The sequence below is a fragment of the Mus caroli genome, chromosome 14 (assembly GCF_900094665.2).
Source record: "Mus caroli chromosome 14, CAROLI_EIJ_v1.1, whole genome shotgun sequence".
NCBI lineage: Eukaryota > Metazoa > Chordata > Mammalia > Rodentia > Muridae > Mus > Mus caroli.
This window is the reverse complement of record NC_034583.1, coordinates 7,692,565-7,709,496: the sequence shown is the minus strand read 5'-3', so window position 1 is coordinate 7,709,496 and position 16,932 is coordinate 7,692,565. Positions and strand designations below refer to the sequence as shown.

The 16,932-nt window shown below is 40.8% G+C and overlaps 2 pseudogenes; both read right to left on the bottom strand.

The window, feature by feature from the left end:
- Positions 1-205: 205 nt before the first annotated feature.
- On the bottom strand, positions 206-309 carry LOC115029336 (annotated as a pseudogene).
- Positions 310-11,295: 10,986 nt separating this feature from the next.
- LOC110309636 lies at positions 11,296-12,241 on the bottom strand (annotated as a pseudogene).
- Positions 12,242-16,932: the final 4,691 nt, after the last annotated feature.

Below are 16,932 nucleotides of genomic sequence, written 5' to 3'. Positions count from 1 at the left end.
TATCATGTTCTCTCTCTCTCTCTCTCTCTCTCTCTCTCTCTCTCTCTCTCTCTCTTTCTCTCTCCCCCTCCCTCCCTCCCTTGATCTGTCTTTTTTTTCCCAAGTTCTGGAACTTGCCATGTAGACCCGACTAGTCTCAAACAGAAATACTCCATCTCTGACACTTGATTGCTGGAATTAAAGGTGTGGGCCACCACACCCACCTCGTGCTCCTTCCCGTGTGTACCAAAACTCATATTGAACACTGAGTTCTGGGCTGCTAAAGAGGATTTAGTTTTACACCTGCTTTTTGTGCCTTTGTCAAGTGATCACTTTTGAAAGTAGTGGCAGAGACATTTTAACCCAAATAATAAGGATTAAAGATGGAGGGAGGTTTTACAAAGTCAACATGCATGCTGTTCTCAGGTGGAGGAATGAGTTCTGATTATGGCAAAGTTGGTGGAGAGAGCTCAAAGTCCAAAGGCCTGCTAGGAGTACAGGCCCCTCCCTTGAAATGTGTTCTCTTTCTCTTACTTTAGTGTGCCGCGTGCTGCAGAGATGACCAAGGGCTTTTGAGGAGTGTTTCTCTGGAAGATGGTATAGGCCTCACCACAGCTTTCAGAATTCCCATATCATAGCTCTCTGGTCATCTCTTATCGCTAGCACCTCCTTCTCCATCACAGGTAATCATCTGGCATCATAGAAATAGATGTTATAGAACCACCCTTCTATGTGTAAGTAAGTTCTAATCACCCCAGGAACAACCCTCAGCAGTGTCACACAGGACTGGACCAGGAATTATCTCTGTCTCCTTTCCACCTCCCTTCCATCTTGCTACTGGTGTCTCTAGATCATTCCCAGATAGACCATCTGCTTCTGAACCCTTGCTTCTGGGAAGACAGTTGGGGACAGATGTGCCTTGTCAGAGGATCTCTTTGTTCAGTCATCGGCAACCAGCAGGTCCCTATTTCATGGGATGGTAGACATAAGAGAGAAACTGAAGTTCCAGGATGTGTCTTGAGTTCAAGGATAAGTTGTGTTAGAAATGACAATGGGACCTGGGAGGTGGCACACACACTCCCCACACTTGGGAGGCAGAGACAGGTGGATCTCTGAGTCTGAGGCCAGCCTGAGCTACAGAGCCTGAGTTCCAGGAAAGCCAGGACTACACAGAGAAAACAAAACAAGACACCCAAACAAACAAAACAGTGGGATGACTATGAATGTTTTATAAACCGGAGAAGATACCAAACATAAGAGCTCATGTCAAGCAGTCATTCTGGTGTGAGTCAGGCTTGATTTCCACAAGCAAACAGCATTTTTGACACAAAGATGACAAGAAATCATATCTGGTTGCTTTTCACCAAAGGAGCCACCTGAGCACACCTGCCTTGTTCTCTGAAAGCTCTGCAGTGGTGAGGTGGACCTCCAGGACACTTGCCCTGAAGCAGGTTAGATGGGAAGGGAAGCCCTTAAGTACCCAGAGTAACCTCACAACTCTGAGCTCTGAGCTAAGATGCTGGAACTCGAAGGCCAAGATGCCTTCCTTCTCCATATTACTTCTTCAAAGACCTGAGTCCTTCCTGTACTGTGCACCTCTCAAAGCTTAAACTCCACCCCCAAGTGCCTTTGTTTGCTGCTTCTCTAGCCTTCCACCTCTCCTCCTATGAGCCTCTCTGCTGCAGTCATGGGGCCATCCCCTTCTTGTTCCAAGTTACCACCTACTCTACTCTGTAACTAGGTTCTCTTTATAGACACAGCAGTAACAACTCTTTATTGGCTATGATGCTGTACTGTAACGTCAATAATAAAACAAATGACAACTATAAAGGGCCTCTGTATGTCTGTGCATCTATTAGGAAGGAAAAACATAAGGGTATTTGTATAATTATACTACAAAATAATGTGGTGTCCATTAAAGAGAAAAAACTAGAAATCTATGTAAGGACATAGAAAAACATTTGTGCCAATTGAAAAGAAGTTAAATCTAGGGGGAGGTGATAGGAGGTTTTCAGAGGGGAAACCAGGAAACAGGATTGTTGCTGTAAATCTCCAACCCAAATATGCCCTGGCAATGAAAGCACAACTCAATTAATATGAATACATGCTGTGCACCTAGATTGGGCAGATCTACAGCTACATTACCATCTTCCACATCTATGAGACCCTTAGAACTTTTGGTTTCTCCAGGCCATGTGCTTCTGCTCTGCTTTTCTTCTTCTTCCTCCCTTTTCCCTTTCCTTTCTTTTCCTTTCCCTTTCCTTTTTCCTTTTTCCTTTTTCCTTTTTCCTTTTTTTCTTTTTCCTTTTTCCTTTTTCCTTTTTCCTTTTTCCTTTTTCCTTTTTTTTTCCTTTCCTTTCCTTTCCTTTCCTTTCCTTTCCTTTCCTTTCCTTTCCTTTCCTTTCCTTTCCTTTCCTTTCCATTCCTATACCTGCTTATAAGAGGCAGCTTGTCAAACCAGGATTTAAACTCAAAATTCCCGTGGAGCCCACATTAGACAGAATATGAGTATCCTGTAAGACTTAGCAGAGCAGTATACCTTTATACCATCTTTAAAGCAATTAAATCAAACTTCCACTAACATCCGCCTATAGGAAGCAGATAGTTTTTAGTGGTTAAGCTCTCTGTCTAGAGCAGCCTTCCTGTTATACCATCTCTCAGTTGTGCTCTCTACCAGGAGCCACAGACATTTATTTAATTAATACCTATTATAACATCTATCTGTTATGCTCTCTACCTAGAGCCACAGACTTCTATTAATTAATACCTGTTCATAGCAAGCGAGTATCACTGCTCTCACTACTTGGAGTCAGTGACTAAGATTCCCTCTCTAGTTCTGAACCGCAGGTGAAATTTCCCATGTTTAAGTACTAAACCTACTTATAAGAAGCAGCTTGTCAGCCGGGCGTGGTGGCACACGCCTTTAATCCCAGCACTTGGGAGGCAGAGGCAGGCGGATTTCTGAGTTCGAGGCCAGCCTGGTCTACAAAGTGAGTTCCAGGACAGCCAGGGCTATACAGAGAAACCCTGTCTCAAAAAAAAAAAAAAAAAAGATTGTCAAACCACAATTTAAACCCCAAATTCCTGTAGAGCCCATGTTAGACAGAATATGAGTATCCTGTAAGACATATTAAAGCAATATCTTTATACCATCTTTAAGTATCAAAAATATTTCTCTCTTTATATCAATGGTCCAGAGCCCTTTTGTCTTAGTCAGGGTTTCTATTCCTGGACAAAATATCATGACCAAGAAGCACATTGGGGAGGAAAGGGTTTATTCAGCTTACACTTCCACATTGCTGTTCATCACCAAGGAAGTCAGGACTGGAACTCTAGCAGGTCAGGAAGCAGGAGCTGATGCAGAGGCCATAGAGAGATGTTACTTACTGGCTTGCTTCCCCTGGCTTGCTCAGCCTGATCTCTCTCTCTCTCTCTCTCTCTCTCTCTCTCTCTCTTTTAAGATTTATTTATTTATTATATGTAAGTACACTGTAGCTGTCTTCAGACACTCCAGAAGAGGAGTTACAGCTGGTTGTGAGCCACCATGTGGTTGCTGGGGTTTGAACTCAGGACCTTTGGAAGAGCAGTGGGTAGCTCTTACCCACTCTTATAGAGCCCAAGACTACCAGCCTAGGGATGGTCCCACCCACAAGGGGCCCTCCTGGCTAGATCACTAAAATACCCCACAGCTGGATCTCTTGGAGGCATTTCCCCAACTGAAGCTCCTTTCTCTGTGATAACTCCAGCTGTGTCAAGTTGACACAAAACTAGCCAGTACACCTTTGTACCTTTGTTTCCCAATTCTTTAATCACAGGGAGAATCTGAGTGTAAATAGACACGTGTTGTCTCTGTCCCTTTTTGGAGGTGGGGGAGGCAGGGTGTTGAGCAAAGGATACAGGGAAGCAAACACAGAAAGGCTCTCTCAGGCATAGATGCCTCTCTGCTGTTTTCTGTAGGCCCCTCAAACCCAGTCAACTTTTGTTCTATAAATTTCCAACCCAAATATGCCCTGGCAATGAAAACACAACTCAGTATGATTTCATGCTGTGCACCTAGATTGGGCACATCTATTGCTACACTACCATCTTCTACATCTATGAGACCCCCCGTTAGAACTTGTGATTCCTCTAGGCCATGTGCTTCTGCTCCATTTTTCTTCTTCCTCCACTTCTCTGTCCTCTCCCTCTTCCATTTTATCCTTCTCTCTCTCTCCACCTTCTGCTCCATTTTCACTTTATCTGCTCAATAGTCAGCTCTCCTTTATTTTACAAATTAAGGTGGGAAGCAGGTTTACAGGAAATCACCTGAGTGCTGACTCATTCCTTGTTCACAGCCACTCATAGGAGAACAGATTTAACATCAAATATAATTAGCCCCAGGCCTATTCACAACAGGGGATAACATTTGAAATGTGAATAAAGAAAATGTCTAAAAGAAAGAAAGAAAGAAAGAAAGAAAGAAAGAAAGAAAGAAAGAAAGAAGAAGAAAAAGAAGAAAAGAAGGAGAAGAAGAGGAAAATGGAGGAGGAAGAGGAGGAGGAGAGAAGAAGAAGAAGGAGGAGGAGGAAGAGGAGGAGGAGGAGGAGAAGTAGTTAAATCTATAAAAAACACACAGAAGATTTTAAGTGTAAATTGTGGTCAGCAGCAAGTCTTAAAAGGCTACATATAACATGATCCCACCTGTATTGTAGTCTTGAAAGGCCAATGTAAAAGACATAAAATATCAGGGGTTTCCAGGGGCACAGGTTCAACAAATGAATAATTTTCGTACAGGTGATTTTTAGGTCAATAAAGCTATTGTAATTGCAGACATATTATTGCATTTGGCAAAACCCACAGAATACACAAGGATGAACTCACTGACTGTTTGAGCAGATGCACCACACCCAAGCAAGATTTCAGTAGTATGGGGAAAAGAAAAGTATTGACTGGGGCCTGTAATGTGTGCATAGTTTTCTCTAAACCCAAAACTGCTCTATGAAACAAAGTCTATTTCTAGTCTGAGAATATGAAGTGATAATTTGCTGGGCACAGTGGCAAAGGTGTATAATTCTGTTTACCCAGCAAGCTGATAAAGGAAGATTGCAGGTTAAAAGCCAGCCTGGGCAGTTTGTAAGCAGATGAGAGGCCTTAGGTGCAAACTCCTGAGAAAGCAGAGAAAATGAAATACTGGTTTCCCCCACACCCCTTTCTTCCACATAGGATCTTTCATTTCTCTGCTTAGCTTTGGACTCCTGATCTCTGACCTTCCTTCTTCCAGTCTCAAGTGCTGAGATATTTGCCACTAAACTCAGTTAGACTTTCTCTTTTTAGTGAACTAGTTAAGGTATGCAAAATAATATGTGCAGCTGCAGGACTCAGGTTCTGACTCCTGTAGCCATGCAGTTCACCATGGGTCAGGGGTTTAGCTCCAGTGGCCACAGAGGTCAGCATAGGACTCAGTCTTCATGAAGCTCCAGTGGTCCTCATTCACCAGAGGACCAGAGTTCTGGCACCAGTATTCTCAGAACTCATGGGACTGGGGTTCTTAGTACAATCCATGCACAGAGTCCAGCTGGGTCACTATTTTGACTCCAGTGTCCAGCAGTTTCATGGAGTTCAAAGTGTGACCAGGGCAACCAGGGTTTTACTCCATTTGGTTATATTGGTGATCTGCATGTGGTCATGCTGTCACCCAACCAAGTTGGGATCACCTCAGTGGCTCTACCTGGCAATCAGTGCCAAACTCTACCAGTGTGCACAGCTGAACTTCATGAAGGCATCACTCTAGAAAGACAGAAAACAAAGCAACCATATAGAGTTGAGAATTTATAAGTAGATGCACAAGGAATGTGACATAACAACCACTCATGGTTTATTCCAAGGTCCCAACTCTACTATAATGGAACCTAAGATTACAGAGAAATGCCCAAGGAAGAAGTTAGAGTCTTATCTTTTAAAAATTGATGACCATATAAAATAAAGGAAAAACTGCACGAACTAAAGAAATAAACCCTTCTTCTCCACATTGCCTTTGGTCATCATGCTTTATCACAGCAATAGAGAAACCATGACTAAGGCAGCTGATTACTTTGAAAAAGTTAACAAGATTCACAAACCCTTATTCAAAATAAAAAAAAATGAAGGAGAAGACCCAAATTAACTAATTTAGAGATGAAAAAAAGTCTTGTTACAGCAAGACTCTGCTAAAATGCAAAACATCGAAAATGCTTTATATTCCAAAGAGCTAGAAAATCTAGAAGAAAAATGGGTGAATTTCTAAATTACTATGACCTACGAATATTTAAACCAGAAGATAGAATGACTTAAACACATCCCCTAGAAGCACAAAATCAACAGTGAAAAAAAGGTTTTTGTTCAGAAGAGAAGCTCAGGATCAGATGGATTCACTGTACAGCTTTCTATTTTTATTTTCATGTGTATGCATGTTTTACCTGAATGCATGTAATTTCATCATGTGCTTCAGTGCCCACAGAGGTCTGAAGAGGGCCTCATGTTCCACAGAACTGGAGTTACAGATAGTTGTGTACCAGCCTGTGATGCTGGGAACTGAACCCAGATCCTTCATCAGAGGATGAAGTGTCATCTGAGCAGCCAGAGCCTGTAACCATCTCTCCAGCTGCTCACTTCTGACTTCTGTCAAACTTTTATAAGGAAGGGCTAAGACCAATACTCAGTTTGTTGCACAAAATACATAAAGAAGGAACACTACCAGATTCATTTTGTGAAGCCAGTATTATCCTGATACCCAAACCAGATAAAAGCACTATTGCAGATAGATAGATAGATAGATAGATAGATAGATGATAGATAGGTTAACTTCTCAACACATCAACTTCCCTGATGAACATTGGGATAGTTTGAGTGAGAATGGCTCCATAGCTTATAGGTTTGAGTACTTGGTCCCCAGTAGGCAGAACTTGGACAGGATTACGAGATGCAACCTTGTTGAAGGATGTGTGTCACTGGCTGCAGGCTTGAGGTTTTAAAAGCTATGCACAGTGTACTTTCTGCCTCCTGCTAGGGAATTGAGATATGAGGTCTCAGCTGTTCCTAGCACCATGCCTTCGCTCCATCCTCATGGACTCTAGCCCTCTGAAACTGTAAGCCCAATTATTATCTTATTTTATACATTGCCTTGATCAGGACGTTTTATCATATCTATAGAAAATCCTCTAATACATATATAGCTGCAAAAATTTTTCAACAGGATAAGCTGTTTCAACAGGTAAGCTGAATTTAGGAACACATTAGGAAGGTCAGATACCATGAACACAATGGCTTTATCCTAGAGACACAGGGTTGGCTCAACATTCAAATCAATAATGTAGCACACTATATAAATAAATGTAAGGACAGAAATCATAGAACCATCTTGGTACATTCAGAAAAGGCATTTTTGACAAAGTTCAACATGTTTTATTAAAAAAGACATTACAAATGGGTCCTCAAATTGACAAATTTTATCTATAGCACACCTGTAGCCATCATAATAGTAAGTAAAGACAGGCTGGCATCATTTCCTCTACAGATGGAAGGAGATAAAGATGCCCACTCTCACTTTTTTATTCAGTATGATGCTTGGAATCTTGGGTATTATAATAAGACCAGAAAAAGACATAAAAGGGGATAAAGTAGAAGTCAAGCTATGCTTGCATGCAGAGGACATGGTTCTATACTGAAAAGATACTCTAGAATATGCTAGAAAACTTTTAGATTTAATAAACTCAGTAAAGTTACAGGCTACAAAAATCAGTATTTAAAAAAAAGTAGGATTTATACATACCAACAATTAATTGGATATAAAAATTATGAAAAATATATCACTTATAATACATTCAAATATTAGGAATAGATCTAACTAAGATAGTGAAAGATCTATGCATTGAAATCTTCAAAATAATAAAAAGGAAATCAAAGCAAACACCAAATTATTGAAAGGCCTTCCATGCTCCAGAGCTGGTAGAATTAGTACAGAAGAATGGCTTTATTACAAAAGTAACCTCCATATTGAATGCAATTCCCACAAAAAATTCTGAGGTCATTCTTCACAGGCCTAGGAAGAGTCAAAAAAAAAAAAAAAGAATCCAAGAATTCATATGGAACCACAGAGATTACAAAAAGCCAAAGCAGTCCTAAGGAGAAAGAACACAACAAAAAGAATTGTGATCCTGAGGTACCTGACTGCAAACAACACTACAGAAGTGCAGTGGCAGAGACAGCATGCCACTGACTTAAATGCACACATGTAGACCTCTAGGCCAGAACAGACAATCTAGGAAAAAGCCAAGACTATAAAGCTTCCAACTTTCAACAAAAATTTGGAAGAACTTGCTATGGAAAATAAGCCTATTTAATAAGTGGTGTTGGCCCTAAGATCCATCTGTAGAAGAATGAAATTAGATCCTTATTTTCTACCTTGTATAGATATCAACTCAAATCAAGTTTTAAAAAAAAATCTTACTTTACAACCTGAAATTCAGGCAGGGCTAGAAAGATGGCTTAGCAGTTAAGAGCACCTGTTCCTCTTCCTTGAGACCCCAGTTTGGTTCCTAGTACCAATATCAGTCAGCTTACAGCTGCTTGTAACTCCAGTTCCAGGGGATCCAATACTTGCTTCTGATCTCTTCAGGCACTCCCACCCAGATCCACACACCAAATAAATAAAATCTAAAACTTCTAAAGGAAGCAGGGACTGAAGTTCAAGACCCATATTTAGGTAAACTCTTTCTGACCATAACTCTAATAGTACATGGACTAGTCCTAAGAATCAACACGTGGGACTTCATGAAATTAAAAGGTAACTATTAGCTCAGCAGACAGACAAACAGACCACAGGATGGGAGACACCAGATGTACTTCAGGAAGCTGCTATGTAGAACTTACAAAGAAAGAACAAAAATCAAACATCGAAATCAAAGCTGCCAATTAAGAAACAGCCTAATGACATGCATAGAAGTCCTCAAATGTAGAAATAGAAATGGCCAGCAAGTCATCATGGAAATGAAAACATAAAACTACTTTGAGATACTGTGTCACCCTAGTCAAAGGCTGTCATCAAGAAATCTGCTAACAAATGTGGAGAGAATTTGGGTAAACGGGCACTGCAAACTAGCACACCTACTGTGAAAGTCAACATGGAGGTTTCTATAAAAATTAAAAATGGAACTAATAGGGGCTAGAAAGGTAGCTCAGTGGATTAGGGCATTGTTGCTCTTACAGAGGATCCAGGTTTGATTCCCAGCACACACAGGGTACCTCATGACCATCTGTAACTCCAGTTCTGGGAAATCTGTCTTAGCTAAGGTTTCTATTGCTGCAATGAAACATCACGACCAAACAGCAAGTTGAAAAGGAAATGCTTTATTTGGCTTATACTTCCATATTAAAGGATGTTTGTCATCAAAGGAAGTCAGGACAGGAACTCAAACAAGGCAGGAACCTGAAGGTAGGAGCTGACGCAGAGGCCATGAAGAAGTGCTGTCTGCTGGCCTGCTGACCCCTGACTTGATCAGTCTGCTTTCTGATAGAACTCAGGACCACCAGCCCAAGATGACACCACCCACAATGGTCTGAGACTTTCCCCATCAATCATTAACTAAGAAAATGTGATACAACTGGATCTTATGGAGACCTTTTTCTCAGTTAAGAAATACCTCTACTTTATGTGTCAAGTTAACATAAGAGTAGCCAGCACCAGTGACCCCTTGTCAACTCGACACACAAGCGCATTGCTGTTAAACCACAATCTTTCCTTTCTTATCAATCCCCAAGACCTCATATTAAAAGCAGAAATAAAGTCTCACAGTCTTTTACAAACTCAAACACAGTAAAATTTCAGTTTCTTTAAAATATCTAGTTTCTCAAAAAATATTCTAAATCTCTTTTAAAACTTTAAAGTTGTTTAGCTGTGCACATCTGTAAAAATCAAGAGGGAAAAGCCAGAGTACAATCGCAGTCTGAACCAAGCAAAACCAAACTCCAACAGTCTAAATAACTCAATGTGTAGTTATCTGGGATTCATTCACAATCTTCTGGGCTCCACCAAGGAGCTTGAGTCACTTCTCCAGCTCTTTCCTCTGCAGCACACACAACTTGTCTTCTAAGTTCCAGCTGACTCTACTCTACTGCTGCTGTTCTTGGTGGTGATCCCATGGCACTGGCATCTCCAAATGTTGGGCTCTTCTGCTGCAACTGGACATAAGTTAACATAAGACTAGTCAGCACAGGATCTGATGCCCATTTCTGGCTTCAGGCAAGAGGCACAAATGTACTGCACAGACATACATATATACAGTCAAAACAGGTATGTGCATAAAAAGTAGACCTAACATATGAGCTGGCTGAACTGCTCCTGGGCATGTACCCTAAGAACTGCATGCCCTGCCAGGGAGATACTTGAATATCCCATTTATTACTGCCCAACTGTTAGTGATAAGAAAAGGAAACTGGCCTAAATATCCACCAGCAAATGAATGGATAATAAAAATTTAGTTCATGTACAAAAATAGTATTTTACTCAGTGGAAAAGAAAAATAAAATCGTAAGACCTATAAACTGGATGGACATGAAAATTATAATATTAAATGAAATGATCTATTCTTGGAGAGACAAAAACTCCATGTCCTTTCTCACATATGGATCTCAGTCTCTTGAAGAGTGTGTGTGTGTGTGTGTGTGTGTAGGTGTGTATGTGTGTATTAGTAAAGCATAAACAACTAATAGGAAATCAAATGAGGGAGGAAAAATAGGTCCTGAGGAAGGATGAAGGGTGGGCGAGATATGGAAAATGAAGAAAAGAGACAGAAAGGGAAAGCCAGAGGAGGGAGAATTAAAGGTAGCAAGGGGTGGAAGGAGGATCACTAACACACACTTTGTTCAAAAATGCTACAATTACAAGTAAATCCTGTGTGTTAATTTAAATAATACAGAATGTTTGCAAAGAGAACAACATACCTAATATCCACTAACTAGCTTCCAAATGGGCAGAGGGATTGATTCTTGCCCTTTTTTATGTACTTACGTCTACTTCCAATTCCTTTTTAAAGTGTATTTTATTAGTATTGTAAGTTTTTGATAGTAAAATTGGGCAGTGTTTTACTTTTCTTTACAACTTAATAAATACTCCTTTGTTTTTTCCAAAGATTTTATTTATTTAACATATGTGAGTACATTGTAGCTATCTTCAGACATATCAGAAGAGGGCACTGGATCCTATAACAGATGGTTGTGAGCCACCATGTGCTTGTTGGGAATTGAACTCAGGATCTCTGGAAGAGCAGCCAGTGCTCTTAACTGCTGAGTCATGTCTCCAGCTCAATAAATACTTCTTGATGACTGCACATGGGGTAAGGCTGCTTGTAGTTCAAATAGATCCCAGTGATGGTGTTTTCCTGGCAGTGTGTCATCTTCAGTAGTGAGTGGAATGATGTGTATGATGCCACTATCAAACCAGCATCCATCATTTTCCAGATTGTTGGTAACTTGGCCATACTTTCCCCAAATAACCTTGCCTCCTTGTGTCACAAGGCCCAACTCATTCACATTCACTTCAATAACTGTACATTTGGTGATCACACCCAGGGTTGTATATAACGAGGATGATGGATTCTTTTTTTACACTGAGTATAGGCAGACAAAAGATCAGGGTGTGTGACATGGGCTTTTTTGAAATGTAGACCCATTGGCCTAATGAACTTTTCATATTTAGGTCATTTTCTTGTAAAGCCATCACCAACAAAGCAGAGTTTAGTTACCATTCTGTTCCATGCCTTCTTTTTTCTTTTTCCTGTTCGAATAACTTTCAATACTTCTGTTTCTCCTTGGGCATGAATTTTGGGACCTTCCATTTTCCTGCCCTTTTTTTTTCATTTCTGCTTAATCATGGAAAGTGCTTTTGCTCTCGACTCCTTCTCTGTCCAGCAGATAGGACTGCTCCCTGTAAAGTTGTTTCTTCATCCTTCTGCTTGGTGTTTCTCTTTTCATGCATCTTAATAGTCTTTTTCATTTGTATTTGCTCGGCATGGTGCTGTTTATGGTAGAGTTTAAGCTTCAGGGAAATCTCTTATTTCATATTTTATATTTTATTTTATTTTATTTTATTTTTTTGGCCTTCTTTGAACGGTCATGGGCCTACAGACCTTTCTTTCTTTCTTTCTTTCTTTCTTTCTTTCTTTCTTTCTTTCTTTCTCTTTTTCTCATGGTAGTCCAAACGATATTCATATCATTTGCGATGCAATCTAATATATTCATTTTGTGGCATGATGACAGCCGTAGAGCAGCCATCTGTGACCTCCTGGGTTCAAAAACCTCTTAATTCCTGGGTGTCACTGGTCCACAAGCTTACTTCGTTCAGGCAGTAACGGACTGAAGAATCAGGAGTCTGATGCCAGCAGAGGATGGCAGCAGGGCAGGTGCATAGAGAAAAAAGTGGTTTCATTCAGGTGCTAACAGCACCTTTCTCCAAATTCTTTTGCACCAAGTCAGCCAACATATTGATGAATGACCCCCCACTCAAGACAATTATATTCCAATAATGTCCTTCCTGGCTGTCCCGAAATGCCCTCACAAATACACAGAAACCTCTATTAATCTAGTCTTAGAAGTAATCCAGTCAAAGACCAACCAATCATCATACAGTGCAAAATACAAAGAGTATGAGTGAATATATGTGTGCACGTGTGTATATGCTTGTGCATGCATGTGAGTGTGCCTGTGTGCATGTGCACTTCACCCTGATGACATTATCTAATCCAAATTCCCTCCCACCTACTCCATCTCTAACACTGCCACTCTTACACATCACAGCAGGAGTTTATTTCTACCTGTGAGTCCTGGCCAACACATTCACATTGCATCTGATCAGTAGTAGAAGCCAGGTGTGGGTCTGTTTGGGCCTGTTACCACAAAGTAACTGATGAATCTCAGTACTAGAAGATGTGTACCTTGATCTGGTGGCTGACCCAGTCTGAGTTCCTGAAGGAGAACTCTCAGAGATGGGCTCATGTGTCAGAGATTTACCAGAGAGTTTTCTTGTCATCCACCATTGCAAGGGAAGCAAACATCCCAGGTGGGCAGTTGAAGAAGATGTGGAACTGTCAGAAAGGTTGAGCTGAGGCCACCTCACAGGGAGCTATAAAAATGGGAGAACATTTTAGAGTTGGCTTGACTTTGGCAAGAGGCAGAGCCTGTACAATTCATCAGTCTGTTCCTGCACTTGAGTTAGCTCGGTCTACGACATTAGATGAGGCCACTCTCTTCAAATATGGAGATTCCTGACAAGGGCTTACAGCTAAGGGAGTAACATTGTCATATGGTCTTAGCTAGAACCAGAAGTCTATATGAGAGGTAGTATCTCTCTAGGGCTATTTTGAAGATTAAATATCAATTCATGATAAATGTTCAATGCCAAGGGAGAAATCATACATTCTTAACAGATGTTCATTTTTATTTTAGAACTGCTGCTCTCATCACCTTATCCATCCTGCCTTGAGAACCTACAACTCCCTGATGCTCTTATGAGAACACAGCAGAGAGCGTGTACTTCCCATGAGATATGATCACTGTTTGAAGGCAGCCATCTGAAAGCTAAGAACAGCTCCTACCAGAACCTGGGCAGGTTCCCTTCACCTGGAGTATTATTCTTCATGACTGCAAAATGAATGTCTCTTATACAACCTTCAGGTTCTTGGAATTGTGTCCAAGCCAGCACAGGAAAGGTGCTGCCAATATTTTACCAAGTTTACTTAAAATGGCCCCCTCCTCTCTCCCTCCCTCCCTCCTCTCTCAGCAAGTGTCTCCATGTTCATAGCTACACACCACACACAGCTATTGTTTTCTGAGATATTTGAAAATTACTTTAAGGATGTCACTCTCCCTTACCCCTCAGCCGTTTTGGGTGTATTTACTATAGACAATGACATCCTCTCACATTATCATAAAACTGTTGTCAAAACCAAGAAATTAAGCATTTTTGTTTTGTTTTTCAGTGATCCACCTGCCTCTGCCTCACAAGTGCTAGGATTAAAGGCATGTGCCATTACACCCAACTTTTTCTTTAATAACATAATAACATACACACACACACACACACCATGCACTGGCATTTTGCCAGGACACATGTCTGTATAAGGGTGTTGGATCCCATGGAACTGGACTTGGAGTTGCAGACAGTTGTGGGCTTCTGGGTATTGAAACTCGGTCCTTTGGAGGAGTAGACAGTGCTCTTTCTTGCTCTCATTTTTCCAACTACAAAACTTAGCATTCTTATCATACTCACACCATTCCACTTGTACCAGTTCTGTCCTTCATAGCATGCTGTCCCACAATGCTTGTTGTGATCTGGATAAGGGAACAATAATAGTGCCCCCTTCAAGGTTGTTTTGAGAATGCATATGTGTAAAGTACTGAGTGCTCACATGGTGACTCAGCAGGCATTCAGAGTTTCTGATGTGACCATCACTTCTCCAGGGAAGCCTTTTCTGTTCCCATAGACTTAGTGCACAATCCATTTCTTTCCAAGTCTCTCTGACCCTGAGCTTCTATGTTCTTCATTTGAGTTTGCTAAAAGGCAGGGTTGAGTTTCCACATTCTCATTGTACCTATGCATGCTTAGACTCCCGCTGAACACTTAAATCCCAAGTCTAGATCTTCTCTGCCATCCCAATGTCAATAGGCAGTGCATCATATACATGATGAGACTCCACTGGGACAGGCAGATGTGAGTTTGTTTGCATGAAAATGAAACATTGGATTTTCTCTCCTGTGACTCTCTAAGGCATGTACACTCAGGAGAGCACAGGCCTCAGAAGCAGCAGAGCTTCTGGGACAGGGTCCTATGAGCCTACTTCTGCACCCAGGAGGTGGGGCTGATTCTCAGCCCTCTGTGCATCTTCCCAGCCAGAGAAGGGCTTGCCTCCAGGAAGTGTCTGACCCCATGACTCAGGTGAGATCCACATTTTCAATCTGGTGAAACTCTAAGGCAGGTCCACTCAGAAGTGGGCAGGCAACAGAGCAGCTGAGACACCTGCAGCTAGGAGGTGGGGCTGATCACAGCCCTCTGTGTAGTGGTCTTGCCAGGAGAGAGCTGGTCTCCCAGGAGTTCTGACACAGGCTTACAGACTCACAGGAGGAAATAGCTCCAGCCAGAGATGGCAAGAACATCTAACACCAGAGATTATCATGGCAAAAGACAAATGCAAGAATCTTACCAACAGAAACCAAGAATGCTTAGCATCATCAGAACCCAGTATTTCCACCACAGAGAGTCCTGGATACCCCAACACACCAGAAAGCAAGATTCAGACTTAAAATCATATCTCATGATGCTGATAGACAATTTTAAGGAGGACGTTAATGATTCTCTTAAAGAAATACAGGAGAACACAGCTAAACAGGTTGAAGCCCTTAAAGAGGAAACACAAAAAAACCCTTAAAGAATGACAGGAGACCACAGGCAAACAGGTAGAAGCCCTGAAAGAAGAAACACAAAAATCCCTTAAAGTATTACAGGTAAATACAACCAAACAGGTAAAGGAATTGAACAAAACCATCCAGGATCTAAAAATAAAAGTAGAAACAATAAAGAAATCACAAAGGGAGACAACTCTGGAGATAGAAATACTAGGAAAAAAGTCAGGAGCCATAGATGCAAGCATCACCAACAGAATACAAGACGTGAAAGAGAGAATCTCAGGTGCAGAAAATACCATAGAAAACATTAACACAACAATAAAAAAATGCAAAATGAAAAAAGATCCTAACCCAAAACATCCAGGAAATCCAGGACACAAGGAGAAGAACAAACCTAATGATATTAGGTATAGATGAAAATGAAGATTTTCAACTTAAGGGGCCAGTAAATATCTTCAACAAAATTATACAAGAAAACTTCCCTAACTTAAAGAAAGAGATGCACATGAACATACAAGAAGTCTACAGCACACCAAATAGAAAGGAACAGAAAAGAAATTCCTCCTGACACATAATAATTAAAACACCAAATGCACTATACAAAGACAGAATATTAAAAGCACTAAGGGAAAAACTTCAAGTAACATATAAAGGCAGACTTATTTGAATTACACCAGATTTCTCACCAGAGACTATGAAAGCCAGAAGATCCTAGACAGATGTCATACAGACCCTAAGAGAAAACAAATGCCATCCTAGGCTACTATACCCAGCAAAACTCTCAATTACCATAGATGGAGAAACCAAACTATTACATGACAAAACCAAATTTACACAATATCTCTACAGATATCCAGCCGTTCAAAGGATAATAAAGGGAAAACACCAACACAAGGAGCGAAACTACACCCTAGAAAAAGCAAGAAACTAATCTTTCAACAAACTTAAAAGAAGATAGCAACATGAACAGAATACCAAATCTAACAACAAAAATAACAGGAAGCAGCAATTAAGTTTTCTTAATATCTTTTAATATCAATGGACTCAATTCCCTAATAAAAAGACATAGATTAACAGACTGGCTATGTAAACAGGACCCAACTTTTTGCTCCATACAGGAAACCCACCTCAGGGACAAGGACAGACACTACCTCAGAGTAAAAGGCTGGAAAACAATTTTCCAAGCAAATGGTCCCAAGAAGCAAGCTGGAGTAGCTATTCTAATATTGAATAAAATCAGATTTCAACCTAAAGTTATTTTTTAAAAAAACACAAGGAGGGACACTTCATACTCATCAAATGTAAAATCTACCAAGATGAACTCTCAAATCTGAAAATCTATGCTCCAACTGCAAGGGCATCCACATTCATTAAAGAAACTTTAGTAAAGCTCAAAGCACACATTGCACTGCACACAATAATAGTGGGAGACTTCAACACCCTTCTCTCATCAATGTATAGATTACAGAAGCTGTCTCTTGTGAGACTAGGCCGGGGCCTAGCAAACACATAAGTGGATGCTCACAGTCAGCTATTGGATGG